The sequence below is a fragment of the Manis javanica genome, chromosome 1 (genome assembly GCF_040802235.1).
Source record: "Manis javanica isolate MJ-LG chromosome 1, MJ_LKY, whole genome shotgun sequence".
Classification (NCBI taxonomy): domain Eukaryota; kingdom Metazoa; phylum Chordata; class Mammalia; order Pholidota; family Manidae; genus Manis; species Manis javanica.
In genome coordinates this window covers 68,445,760-68,461,228 of record NC_133156.1, presented here as the reverse complement: position 1 = coordinate 68,461,228, position 15,469 = coordinate 68,445,760, and positions in this window count along the sequence as shown.

The window sequence follows — 15,469 nt, the reverse complement described above, 5'->3', positions numbered from 1 at the left end:
GCATTGGCAAAACGGTATTTTAAATTATCACATGTAGTTATCTAAATTAAATGCCTACAGAGGGAAAGTTTTAGGTAACTGAGGAGTAATTGCTATAGAAATTTTAGATTAAATAGGAATATAATAGAAATGATTGGTTGCTTCAAATTCATTGAAAAGTGGAGAAAAAAAATATAAGCTTAGGTAAATTCTCAACTCAAAAAACATTTACAACTGGTCTAACCAATACCCTTATTTCCTGTATTTGCATGGTCAAGATTTCTGAAGACCAAACTATGACAAATAATCCAGTTACCACTTCTTACTTGAGGACCAAGCTCAATATCATACACAATGGTTACCAAATAAGTGCTTAGTGAATGAATGAATACTTCAGAAGAAAGGCATGGTTGAAAACAATAAATACAAAAAGTTAAGAGAAGCAGTGTTTACAGATAAATATACTCAGACTTATCCAAATGAAAATTGGAAGAGAAAACATTTGGCTTCTTTCATATAACTTTAAAAATTATAATTTTGACTTTGATTTGAAGATACCTATGGGAAACATAATATTTTATATATAATAGTCTTTTTGGTTAATTTTTGGTTTCTTATCTATTTTAATTGAAGATTACTTTAAATGTATTTGGGAGAAGTTTAGTCTAAATTCAGCTAGCTAGGGCTTCATATTCCACTTCCAGTCATGTAATACAGTTACATTTAAAAAAAGGAGGAAACATTCATTTCAGAAGACCTTTCTAATTTTTAATTTGAAAATGATGCCCTGAGTCAAATAATTTGATTATTTTAAAAATAGCAAGCAGCTTGCATTTGTGACCTGAAATGAAAAGCATGACCGTTGGAGCTTTGAGCCACACTCACACAGAAACTTAGCTCACCATAATCCTCCTGGAACGATTGGGTTTCTGTTTTTCATTAACTTTCCCTCAAGAGAAAGACACTTGACTATTTACTTCCACTTCTACTTTTGAGGGTGTCATTGTTGCTTCTGGATGACATAAAGGGCCTGTTCAGCTTAAATTCACCAAACTTTTAGGATGCAATTTAGTATCTGCTGAAGCCTTAAGGTGAACACACATGTCAGACAATATTTCATTCTGGAATATTCCCCATCCACCTATGTTATGAAGAGTGATCTTCATAGAGGTAGTTGCACTCCATTCTCTAAATTGTTTTTAAATTTCCTTGTGGCTGTCTTAAGTCAATAGAACAGTATAGTACACCTTTTTGAAAAATCTCCTGTCTCACTTCTCAATACTCCCCTTTTTTTTTTCTTTTTTCATTTTAAGCAAACTCACGATCATATACTGTATAGTTATCTGTGATGTATTGGTGCAACTCTGCTGGATTAATGCCTGATTTCCACACTTAGCTCCCCACTGGCAAACTGCTTTCCCACCAGTGGTTAAAAAATGATCACTTTTACTCTTAAGCACACACATTGACGTCTCCCGTCTTGATTTCTCTGAAAAAGAAGAAAAATAGCTAGAGAAGTCTACCCTATCAGCCCCCTCTGGCAGGGATTTGAAAGTAAAAGAACATTTCCAATTTAAGTCAAAACCAACTGGTTCAGAAAAGTTCAGGTACTTCAGAAGTTATCACAGGGCTCCCTTTGGTCCCATCAGGATTGATATTCCTGTCTTCCCAGTTTGCTTTTACTCAGTTCAGCTGTTTTGTTATTACTCATAGAAAATGTTGCCTCAGCTGGAAAGCAGAATCATATCAGAATCCATTTTTAGAGGAGTTTAATGATGATATTTCAGTGGGACAAAAGGAAGAGAGTGCCCCCTCAGGATTTCTTTAAAAATCCATAAAGCTGTGTTGTGAAAAGAACATGATTGGAATGCAGCAAGAAACCTATCCTTAACAATTCTCCATTGAATTGCTTCCTGGTTGTTCTTTAAATGGTGACTCCTCATTGTATAGGGCATCTTTACTCACTGGAAAAATAGCACCCTTCTCATGACACAAAACCTATTAGTTTCATGTAAAGAATAGAAATAAGTTGTATTCTCTCTTTCTTGTTTTAGGATAAAATTTTAAGCTTTGGTCAAGAGGTTTTTGTTTTTCTTCTCATGGGTAACTCCTTGGTAAGGATTTGAAATCCTGAAATTAAAAAAACAATGCCAGTTGAATTTGGCAAAAAAAAAAGAAGCTTCATAGTTTATTTTCTTGAATTTGAATTTTTTGTGTTTGTTTTCCTTGCTTTATAATTGTTAGATTACTGTAGGTTCTTCATGAGTTACCAACATACAACAGACTAAAAATTCCACATTATTTTTTTTTGATGAGGCTTTAGGTGAAAAATACAATAGTGTTCTTAGGTATTTATGAAGGATATCTAAATAGATAAATTTGTGTTTACAAAATAAATCACAATAAAATCAGAAAAGGTACAAGCAAAAATAAAGAATGGTAGTATCAGATGTTGCCCTATGTGACACAGACTATAGATGCCAAATGATTTATAGGAAGAGCCTGTGAGCTAAGGAAGTTGGAGGTACTTCAAGAAACAAGTGCTCCTGAAGTAGTCAGTGGAAGAAATAAAGAGGCAGATTTCATGTTAGAGGCCATATCTTAACTTTCTCTTTATTATAAAGAAATGGGCATTTCTATAACTCAGTGTAGGTCAACAACACTAGAAGTCCTTAATATAAGTTAAAGGAGAAGAACACATTTAAAGGGAATACTGTTAAAGGAGAAAATGAAAGAGTCTAGGAAGAAGATGAGGAAAGAAAGGAGATAAACAGTTAAAGGAGAAGACAACATTCAGGGGGAGAAAGCATACAAAGTTACAGCTGTGATGCAAAGGTCAAGGGGAGTGATAATATATTGGGTAGCTAAAAGAAAGACAAGGACTGAAACAAATAATTGAGCTTGGTGACAAGGAGAATTTTGTTGACCTTATAGGAATTCCAGTGGAGTGGTTGATGTAAGTTCGAAGAGAGAAATGAAAAATCAGGGACAATAATTACATACTGCTGTGTAAGAATTTTAACTTGCAAATAAGGAATGAATAATAGGATAACAATCAGAAGAAGTAACGGTAGCTAAGGATTATGTTTGTGTATGTTTTTCTAAATACTAAAAACCCCTTTTCTGAATCACAAGGAAATGAGATAATTTCCACTTAAAATACTAGAGAGGAGATATTTAGAAACAATATCCCTCAAAATTAGGATACAGTAAGACATGCTAGTAGAGAAGTGGGTTTTAGAGAGTAGCAGGAGTTTGCCTCTCACTCTGAGCAGGGATGGATGAAAAAAAGAGGAAAAAGTTCAAATAAGGTTGGGAATATATGTGTGTGTGCATGTGTATGTGTGTGTGTGAGTTCTTTATATATTTTCTATGTTAATCCCTTATCAGATATGATGTTTATGAATATATTCTCCGTACTGTAGGATACCTTTTTGTTCTGTTGATGGTGTCCTTTATGGTACAGAAGCTTTTTAGTTTGATGTAGTCTCATTTGCTCATTTTTGCTTTTGTTTCCCTTACCCGAGGAGATGCGTTCAGAAAAAAATTGCTCATGTTTATGTTCAAGAGATTTTTGCCTATGTTTTCTTCCAACAGTTTATGGTTTCATGACTTACGTTCTGGTCTTTGTTCCATTTCAAGTTTACTTTTGTATATGGAATTAGACAAAAATCCAGTTTCCTTCTCTTACATGTAGCTGTCCAGTTTTACCAACACCAGTTGTTGAAGAGGCTGTTATTTGTATATCCATGGCTCCTTTATCATTTATTAATTGACCATATATGCTTGGTTTTATATCTGGGCTGTCTATTCTGTTCCATTGATCTATGGGTCTGTTCTTCCAGTACCAAATTGTCTTGATACTGTGGTTTGTAGTAGAGCTTGAAGTTGGGGAGCATAATCCCCCCCACTTTAGTCTTCCTTCTCAGGATTGCTTTGGGTATTCAGGGTCTTTTGTGGTTCCATATGAATTTCAGAACTCTTTGCTCTAGTTAATTGAAGAAAGACATTGGAATTTTGATAGGGAGTATATTGAATTTATAGATTGCTTTAGGCAGGATGGCCATTTTGACAATATTACTTCTTCCTATCCATGGGCATGGGATCTGTTTCCATCTATTGGTATCTTCTTTAATTTCTCTCATGAATGTCTTATAGCTTTCAGGGTATAATCTTTCACTTCTGTGGTTAGGTTTATTCCTAGGTATTCGATTATTTTGATGCAATTGTGAATGGAATTGTTTTCCTGATTCCTCTTTCTGCTAATTCATCATTAGTATATAGGAGTGCAACAGATTTCTGTGTATTGATTTAGTATCCTGCAACTTTGCTGAATTCAGTTATTAGCTCTAGTAGTTTTGGAGTGGATTCTTTAGGGTTTTTTATGTACATATCATGACATCTGCAAACAGTGACAGTTTAACTTCTTCCTTACCAGTCTGGATGCCTTTTATTTCTTCATGTTGTCTGATTGCCGTGGCTGGGACCTCCAATAATATGTTGAATAAAAGTGGGGATAGTGGGTATCCTTGTCTTGTTTCTGATCTTAAAGGAAACACATTCAGCTTCTCACTGTTCAGTATGATGTTGGCTGTGGGTGTGTCTTATATGGCCTTTATTATGTTGACGTACTTGCCCTCTATACCCATTTTGTTGAGAGTTTTTATCATGAATGGATGTTGAATTTTGTCAAATGCTTTTTCAGTATCTATGGAGATGATCATGTGGTTTTTTGTTCTTTTTGTCGATGTGGTGTATGATGTTGATGGATTTTCAAATATTGTACCATCCTTGCATCCGTGGAATAAATCCTACTTGAACACATAGATTATCTTCTTTGATGGATTTTTAAATTTGGTTTGCTAATATTTTGTTGAGGATTTTTGCATCTATGTTGATAAGGGATATTGGTCTGTAATTTTCTTTTTTTGTGGTATAAGGGATATTAGTCTGTAATTTTCTTTTTTTGTAGTGTCTTTACCTCGTTTTGGTATTAGAGTGATGCTGGCCTCATAGAATGAGTTTGGAAGTACTCCTTCCTCTTCTACTTTTTGGAAAACTTTAAGGAGGATGGGTATTAGGTCTTCACTAAATGTTTGATAAAATTTGGCAATGAAGCCATCTTGTCCAGGATCTTGTTCCTAGGTAGTTTTTTGATTACCAATTCAATTTTATTGCTGGTAATTGGTCTGTTCAGATTTTCTGTTTCTTCCTGGGACAGCCTTGGAAAGTTGTATTCTTCTAGAAAGTTATCCATTTCTTCTAGGTTATCCAGTTTGTTAGCATATAATTTTTCATAGTATTCTCTCATAATTCTTTGTATTTCTGTGGTATCCATAGTGATTTTTCCTTTCTCATTTCTGATTCTGTTTATGTGTCTAGACTCTCTTTTTTTCTTGCTAACTCTGGCTAGGGGTTTATCTATTTTGTTTATTTTATCAAAGAACCAGCTCCTGCTTTCATTGATTCTTTTATTGATTTATTATTCTCGATTTTATTTATTTCTACTCCAATCTTTGTTATGTCCCTCCTTCTACTGATGTTGGGCCTCATTTGTTCTTCTTTTTCTAATTTCATTAATTGTAAGCTTAGACTGTTCATATGGGATTGTTCTTCTTTCCTGAGGGAGGCCTGTATTGCAATATACTTCCTTTTTATCATGGCCTTTGCTGTTTTTCTCCAGATTTTTTTCGATATTAAATTATTTTTATAATTTTTCTCCATATATTGCTTGATCTCTCTTTTTATTTGGTCATTGATCCATTGATTATTTAGGAGCATGTTGTTAAGCCTCCATGTGTTTGTCAGCTTTTTCATTTTCTTTGCATTATTTATTTCTAGTTTGACTAACTTTATTTTTAAGTAACTAAAATGAGCAATATATTTTCATTTGCTTGTTGCATAAATGTAGAAATTTTTAAAGTAATCGTTCCCTTATTTCTTTATAATTACTCTTTATTAAGTGTTTACTGCTTTTATTAAGAAGAACCTCAGCATCTACCTTTGGTGGCTTCCTTACAATGAATAGACCAATAATCCAGGGGTGTATTCCGGGTTTACCCATTCCTAGGTGTATTGTTTCTTCTACCAAACACAGGAAAGAGAGCAAAGAAGGAAAAGTGATAGAAACATTCAAAGAACTCAATGGCCTTGGTTATTCCACAGTTTCTACAATTCATGTGTAAAAACTAAGGTCACTGGGGAAAAAGTCTTAGAATAACTGGAATAAAATTTCTTTTACAGCGCAAAAGAGAACTGTGCAGATATAAAAATGTCAAAGTAATATTTCAGTAATATTTCACTCATATGGTCATTGAAATCTCCTATACATTTAAGCCAGTTAAAATAGTCCTGGCTCATGATAAGCATGGAATATAAATTTTAGATGACGTAGTTATTTTTAGCATTAATGCATTGCACATACTGTTGATCTAGAGAATATTGCTATTACCCTTTTTTTTAAAACTTAGGCAAATAATGAAATCACACACATGCACACACACCAAAAAACAAATTTAATTGTGTCCCTTCAGATTATTCAGCCCTCTTATTTTTTTCTCCTGTCCATTATGAGGATATGGAAGAGCTGAGTAGACACAGAGAATGACCTCAAAAGAAACACAAGTCCAGATGTGAGCATTTTTCTTTTCTCTAACAGATACTAAATGGAAAAAAAAGAGCCCTAAATATTTGCATACTGCTTTCTTAAAGTTGAATTTCCATTTTTACTAGAAAATGCAATAGCTGTTTTAGCAATTAAGCATTTTTTAAAATTTTCCTGTCACTGAAGCTTTTCTTTAAGAGGAGTAAAATTTCAGGTAACATCACTATAGAATCTGGCTATAATGCTGTACTTTGGATAAGTTATATTGTTGTCTAAGGTATATATGAAGAAAAAAACTAAATATGTTTTTACAATGACTATGAATATCTCAAAATCTATATATAGATATGTCTATATATATATTGATTCATCAGAAAAATAATAAAAATAATAGATCATATTAATATCATACTAAATTTCTCTTCCTTTTTTCTGCATTATTAAATATCAGTCATTCATATTTCTTTTTATATCATATAACAAACATACTCAATTAACCAACAATAATGGACCTCTGCTACTCTAAATTCTAAATATAAATTAGTTTTACATGAACCTCAAAATCATAAGAGACTTTCAAAAAGCTTGATGCAGTATTATGATTTTCCCTTATTATTTTGAAAGTGAAACACAAATTTCAATTATTGCTCTCGAAAGGTGAAAAGTAATTTAGGTGGCAAAGATTGAATTTGAAGGAACCACATTCCTTCTCTTCCACAACTTTGGAAGTTGCATATTTGCCTGCAACATGAGAAAAGTGATTGTTAAAACACTTTTCATGCTTTCTAAAATATATCAGTTCTATTAGAAGTCTCTTGTAAAATATCTTCACATGGTAATCAGTATGTTAGCCCTTGTAGGCTACTAAACTGAAAATCTGAAATTCAACCTTTTGTTATTAGGAATTCCTGATCACAGCCATTTCCTTTAGCAGAGTCCCTCAAGCCTGGATATAACTTGGCTTCTGATAGCAATGGGCAGATTTTTGGTATCAGATTCTTTAGTATTTCATGAATTTAGTTAAATCTCTAAATGTCCCTTTTGACATTCTACAAATTTTAGTGTTGTTTTACTTATTTTTTTCTTAACAGAACATACATATATCTCAATAAAAAAGTCTGTTATCCATTAAACTAAACCTGAAATCTGTTACACAACCTTAGAGATGATGTGTTTCATTCCCAATCTGTGATGATACAATAAATCTGATGATCAATATGATCTGATTATCACCCAGAAATTTCAATTAAACAAAAATCCCAGTTATCTTAATGCTGAAATTTATATGCTGGTTGATTAATTCATTTACAAACACTCTAAATAGCAACAAAAAATATATATAAATGTTGAGGGCACTCCTTTGATACTTCCTCAAACTTAAAATAGCATTATAAAATATTCTTTAATGTCTTCATTCTGTCACTACTAAATATTTTTGTCTTTTTTACTCAATCAACTAAATGTCTTCCTCACTGTTATTTGTAAAGCAACAAATGTGCAGTTAGAAATACAGAAATATGCAGTGTAGACCAACCTTCTCCACTCAGATATGAGAAAAATAAGATCTATACTAATGGAGATGTCACATTTTCACAGCGATGGCGTTTAAATGCTTTAACTGTGTCTTGCATTTACATCCAAAATTTCTTCATGCCTAAACCAATGCTAAGCCATACATACCTTGGTGAAATATGTCTCATTTTGTAAACGCTAAAGAATGGGTAAAGGAACAATTGTTATCAAATGGATTTGTGACAGCACAACAGAGACTTTAAACCAAAATTTACCAACAAAGAAAGTAGCTGCTACTGGCAGCCATTAGAAAATTTTCACTTTGTGACTCTATATTTTAATAGTTTTCAGAATAGACCCTGTTATTTTTGTTTCGTTTTTTAATTCTTTGGAATGTATTTAATTCCATAATCTAATAAGTAGCTGTCTATGCAGACAATCAGTTTGTCAAATGTTAAATATATATACATTACTCTCATTATAATATATATTATGCAGAGCCTGCTCTTTGCTTCAGTAACTTCTTAATCAAAGTCTTGCTTAAGTGTATCTAATTCTCAGAGGTTGGACCCTGGCCTGGACTCTAGCCTTAAGGGAGTCCAATAAATTTGATCTCTACTATCTATTTTGGAAATTTATTATTCATGGTAAATTGCTATAGCAAAATATCCCAAAGTACAATTGTTTATAGGAAAGAGAAGTACATTTATTTATTTTTTTGTATGGCAGTCCCAAGCCATATATCCAGACTGCATGATCATTATTCTCTGCATGGTAATGCTGGGCCTAATTTTTCCATTCTCTTGCCTGGTAGTCTATAGGTTGTGATCCTTATCTCCATAATCAGAGCTTGATTGGGAACACATCATTATTTTACTACACAGTAGGAAGATAGGGGATCACTAGAAAAGTGGGCTACCTTTTACACTGGAGATGACAAACAGTTCTAACAGTCACTCTCCTTACAACCTATTTTCAAAGGAGGCTCTTCAGAAAGAAGCTTCTTCAGAGGAAGCAGGGAAATGTCATCAGTAGTTGGGCAGCCATGTGCTTCACTATAACTCTATTTCTGTGAAAGAAGGGGGGAGGACCTGCCCAACCCTGGCACAGAAACTCGTATCTCTAGGAATTCCCTACACTTAGTACAAATGTGATGTTGGTAATTGCATGTATCTTGGAACAGCATTTTAAGTTCTTCAAGTGATCTATATGAAATAAAATTCTACAGTAGAAATCATTTATCTCCAAAACTTAAAATTTGTATTTCAGAAAATGGTAATACATTAATGACATTTGCATAAGACAACTAATCTACATATTAAGTCTGTAGGGCATACTTGGAAAAATTTGAATATAAATATGTTAGAAAAATATGGAGGCTCATTTGAATTCTCAAGGGCTTAAGTTGTCTTTCAACATTACCAATGAATGTACTTCTATTTGCTCATTTGTTCTTTTAACAAATAGTTATTAAATGTCTATCTTCAGATCTATGTATGGGGCAGTTAAAAATAACATGCTACCTACTCTCAAGGAAATTAAAATTTAATAAGTATAACACATAACGAAGTCTACACAAGGTAAAATAAAACCCAAATGCCCTTTTTTTTTTTTGGTTTGTGGGAACTTGATTTCCAGAGGTATACAAAAAATGTGATGTAAGTCCAAGGAAAGAGGAATCAATTCTAGTTGGGTTCCAACTAAGGAAACACCTAAGAATTACTTGCTACATTTTGGAGAACCCCTTTTCTGTGAGAAATAATTGATCAGAGAAGGTTATTTCTGTAATCACAATTACTGCGTTTTGCAGTACTTGTTTCTCAGTAATGTGGCAGTCTCAATGACATGTGAGTTCAGAAAAGCCCAGCCAGTTGTGTCTTCTCAAATAGGGATTAGGAGGCTGTCAGGATGTCAGTCTTTTTTTCCAAACTCTTTTAAGAATGACAGGCCAGAAATCACTCTGGACAAGATGAAATGAAAGTCTGTATGTCAACTGCGTTTTCCCCCTCTGGTTTTGAAGATGAAGAAATTCTCTTAAACTATATATTAATGTGAAGTAATTGATATATCTACATCAACTTGGGTGCTGTCACTTTTACTGTGTTTTACACACACACACACACACACACACACGCACACACACACACATAGCAGCTTAGAAACAACCACTTACCTCCTGGCCTAGGAACCTAGGAGCTGAAACAAATTTGTATGATTTCCTACCACTTTGTATATATAGGTGAAGACCACTATTAAAGCATTTCTAGGGATTGGTTTGTTTATACTTAGTAGACATATGTTCATGGGATACTTAATTTAATAAAATGATCTTTACTCTTCTTAAGTCTGATTTCTCAGGAACTACTTTGGTAAAATTGTAGGAAAAACTTGTGAGACACTGAGGGCTATTAAATTGATTAAAACAGCATGCTCATGGCATTCCTATTTCTTATTAAAATCTAGAGATATTTTAGGAACCTTCATGAATCAATTGGAAATAAGGCCATAAGGCTGTTTGCTGTGAATCTAGCAGGTTCTCTTTCTTTTGAATTTTAAATCAATTGTTAATCTTTATTTATAGTTGATTTTCTTTTTTTACAGACAATACACATACCATAAAATTCACACTTTTTAGTATATTCACAAGGTTGTGCACCATTCCATATCAGTTTCCACTCCAAAAAGAAACTGTATGGCCATTATCAGTCACTCCCCATTCCCAACTCCCCCCAGATCCTGGCATCCACTAATCTACTTTCTGTCTCTATGGATTTTCCCTTCCTGGACATTTCATTAAATGAATCATATGGCCTTTGAATTACATTTAACGGTTTGGAAAATTTGGCTTTTTGCATATGGTTTCTTTTACTTTGCATGATGTTTTCGAGGTTTACTTATGTTGTAGCCTATTTCAGTACTTTATTTTGGTTCTTTATTCCTTTTCATGTGAATAATATTCCATTGTATGGATTTCCACATTGTATTAGGGTTCTGAGACAACATTTATATATATATATGTAAATGGATACTACTATTGTGGTTATATATATCATATGTATATGTGTGTGTGGATAAAGATATATATATATATATATAAAATAACATATGTCATGTGATTATGGAGGCTTAAAAGTCCCATGATCTTCCTTCTCAAGCTGGAGAACCAGGAAAGCTGATGGTGTGGTTTGTAAGCTTGGCTGAGAGGCAGAAAGCTCATGGTATAGATTTCAGTCCCAGTCTGAAGGCCTGAGAACCGGCCTTTAAAATTTAAAATGCCAAAGGCAAGATGAGATCATTATCTCAGCTTAGTCAGGTAGAGTACGAACCAGTCAAGCAAGAGTGAGAATTTAACCTTTCTCCATCTTACTGTTCTTTTCAGGCCCTCAGTGGATTGGATGATATCCACCCACATTTGGGTGTTTGGGGGGTGCATCTCTTTATCCAATTTCTTCTGGAAAGACTCTCACAGATACACCCAGACATATTATTTAGCCAGATACCTGAGCATACCCTGGCCCAGTCAAGCTGACACATTAAGATTAACTATCATACACGTTTTCTTTTATCCATTCATTAGTTGATGGGCATTTGGTTTGTTTTTACCTTGGGGCTATTATGAATATTATTGTTAGGTCTGTGCATGTATTTGTGTGAAAGTTCTCCTGAATATGTACCTAGGAGTGGAATTGCTAAATCATATGGTAACTCCATGCTTAACTTTGTGAGGAACTGCCAGACTGTTTTCCAAAAGCGCTCTACCATTTTTCATTCCCACTGGCAATGTATCAAGGTTCCAATTTCTTCATATAATTGTTAGTAGTTGATATTGTCTATTGGATTATAGCCATCCTAGTCATTTTTACTCTGATGTACATTTACCTAATGACCAGACGTTAAGTATATTTTTAAGTGTATACAGGACATTTGTATATCTTCTTTGAAGAAATGTCTATTCAGATTCTTTGCCCATATTTTGATTGGGTTGACTTTTTTTTGATGATTTATAAGTTATATTTAAATATGCTAGATACTAGATATATGATAGAAATTACATATAATGCTGAGATACATCATGTCTAGGTATATCTACTGAGATGTGATTTGTAAATGTTTCTTTTCACTTTCTTGATAGTTTCCTTTGAAACACAAGTGTTTTATATGTTGATAAAGTTCAGTTCATCTATTTCTTTGGTTGCTTATGCTTTAGGTATAGCTAAGAAACCATTGTCTAATCCAAGGTCATGAGGATGTGCACTCATTTTCTTTTAAGAATTTGATAGTTTTAGATATCACATTTAGGTATTTGACCCATTTTGAATAATTTTTGTATATTATGAGAGGCAGGGTTTAGTTTCATTTAAATTATTCCCTGGCATCACATGTATCATTTCAGTCCAAAGGACTGTTTAAAATATGTCTTGTGCAAATCTGATAGTGAAAATTTTTCTTAGTTTTTGTATATATTGTACTTTTCATTCTTTTATTCAGTTTTAATAAATTGTTTCGCTGGATACAGAATTCTTGCTTGACAGATATTTTGTTTTTCTTCACCTTCAGTATGTCTTTCTTCTGCCTTCTGGCCTCCATGGTTTCTGATGAGAAGTCAGCTATTAATCTTTTTTTTTTTGAGAGGGCATCTCTCATGTTTATTGATCAAATGGTTGTTAACAATAAAATTCTGTATAGGGGACCCAATGCACAATCATTAATCAACCCCAAGCCTAATTCTCAACAGTCTCCAATCTTCTGAAGCATAACGAACAAATTCTTACATGGTGAACAAGTTCTTATATAGTGAATAAGTTCTTACATGGTGAACAGTACAAGGGCAGTCATCACAGAAACTTTCGGCTTTGATCACGCATCATGAACTATACACAATCAGGTCAATTATGATTATTCGTTTGATTTTTATACTTAATTTTTATGTGAATCCCACATTTCTCCCTTATTATTATTATTATTATTATTATTAATAAAATGCTGAAGTGGTAGGTAGGTACAAGATAAAGGTAGAAAACATAGTTTAGTGATCAGCTATTAATCTTAATGAAGATCCAGTGTACCTAATAAATCTCTTCTTTCAAGATACCCTCTTTGTTCTTTGCCAATTTTACTGTGATGTGTCTAGCATGGATCTCTTAGTTTTTCCTACTTTGAATGACTTTGGATGCATAGTGAAGATTCATGTTTTTCATCCAATTTTGGGAACTGGGAGTTCATTATTTCTTCATATATTCTGTCTTGTCCTTTTTCTCTCCTTTCCTCTTGTACTCACATTGTAGATATAGGCCTTTCAGTGTCAGTTAATTTTTCTTCATTCTTTTTCCTTTCTCTTTCTCAGTCTGGATAATCTAAATTAATATATTTTCAAGTTGGTTGATTCTTTTACCTGCTTAAATCTTATTTTACCTCCCTTCACCTCCCTCCCCCATACCCAGTGAAGATTTCGTTTTAGTTATTTCACTTTTAAACCCCAGACTTTCTATTTGGTTTGTTTTTATAACTTCTGTCTCTTGATATTCTCTATTTGGTATAATGTTGTCATACTTTCATTTCTTTAGACATGGCTTCCTTCACTTTTTGAACATATGTAAAGTAACCAAGTTAAATTCTTTGCCTAGTAAGTACAATGGCTTCCTCAGAGAGAATTTCTATTAATTTTCTCCCTGCATAGTTCTTGTTTCTTTTGAAGACTCACTTTCTCTTTTGTTGAAAACTGGACATTTTGAGTAATCTGACGAGGCCCCTCCCTCAGAGTGTACTGTTGTTGCTGGAGTTTTGGTGACTTTTCTGAAATAATTCTATGAAGTCTGCATTCTTCATCCTGTGTGACCTCTGAAGTCTCTGCTAACTTAGCTTAATAGTCAATTCATGTTTGGAGAGGGAGTTTTATTAAGCACCTGAAACCAATAATTATCTTTGTCTTTGCTGAGAGTGGTTCTGTGTCTGTCTTGAGGCATGTCTTTAACACCCACTCAGGCCATTGAAATGTCCACTGTAGCCTTCACTTACTGCTTGAACTAAGCCTCAAGGTCATCCAGGCGTGACATCTTAGGGCCTTCTCAGGTCGTTCCTGAGCATTTGCAGAGTCCTTGGCATGTGCACAGCCTTATGAATGCACATGGATTTCTGGACTCCCAGGAATATGTGGGAACTTCTTAAAGTTCCTTCTCTTATTCTATAGATTTTCCTTTTAAGGATTCAGTTAGTCTTTGCTTTCCCCAGTTCTTATCCACTATATCATGGAGCTGCAAAGTTAAACACTTACTTATAATTTTTTTCAACACATACATCAGGGGAAGGCTATTTATTGGCTCAGAGTAAGGTCAAATGAAGAGTTCTGCAAGTAAGGTCTTCTAGGGAATCACTACACAGGTCAAATACTTACAGTTCTCTGGAAATGGAGCTTTGGAGGAGGTTCACAACTATTCTGCCCCTTTCGTTGGTTACCACAATGCTGTTTTTCACTATGATTGCAGACTGGTGATGTTAAAATTTACCATTACCACCAAGTTAAGGGGTTGGGTTTGTGATTAGGACAAGTTAAAATGCCATAAAACTTACTGTTTTAGATTCAGCTGGTTTTCCTGGATAAATACTCTTAGAATTGCTGCATGTCTTTGGCTAAGTTCCAGATTTCTGAACATGTTGATTCTATTTTTTAGTAGAGTTGTAATTGCTTATACATAGAAAAGAATTTTTGGAGGTTCTACTCTGCCATTTTCCCTAATGTCACTTGTTTCTCTTAAGAACATATCTATATGAAAAGTAACTTTATTTCTCCCTTTGTAATGCAGTAACAGATTTTAATTATATTTTGGATCAAACTTTTTTTTTTCAGCAGGAGGAGCCACACACAAATGGGACCCAGATCATGGTTAACTGTCGTCATTCCTGACAATATAATAGTTTTAGCAATTGTGACAGCAGGGCTCCATCAGTGTTATGAAATAAAGAATCAAAGTAAATGTCTATGAAACATGAGAACAGTTTCATGATAACTTATAATTGGATATCACATATAAAGTAATCTAGAAAATCAACATCAATTAGGAAAGTAGGGACTCTAAGACATTGTTAGAAACCACCATGTACACACTCTGAAATATGATAGGAATGTACTAATCATGTTATTTTGAGGGTGCCAGACATCTCTACTATCTTTGTGGTCTTGGAAGTAGTTCAAATGTAAAAACTTCCTTTTGAAGACATGGATGGAATTCTAAGAGATAATGATTATATTTCTCAATTAAAATTTCTCACTTGGAAAATAGAGGATTGCTATCCCAAGTAGATGGTTTCAAGAAAATCAAAATCAGTGGTATAGAAAAGAATTTAAAGAAAACCTGGGTTACTTGGCTGGAAATTTAG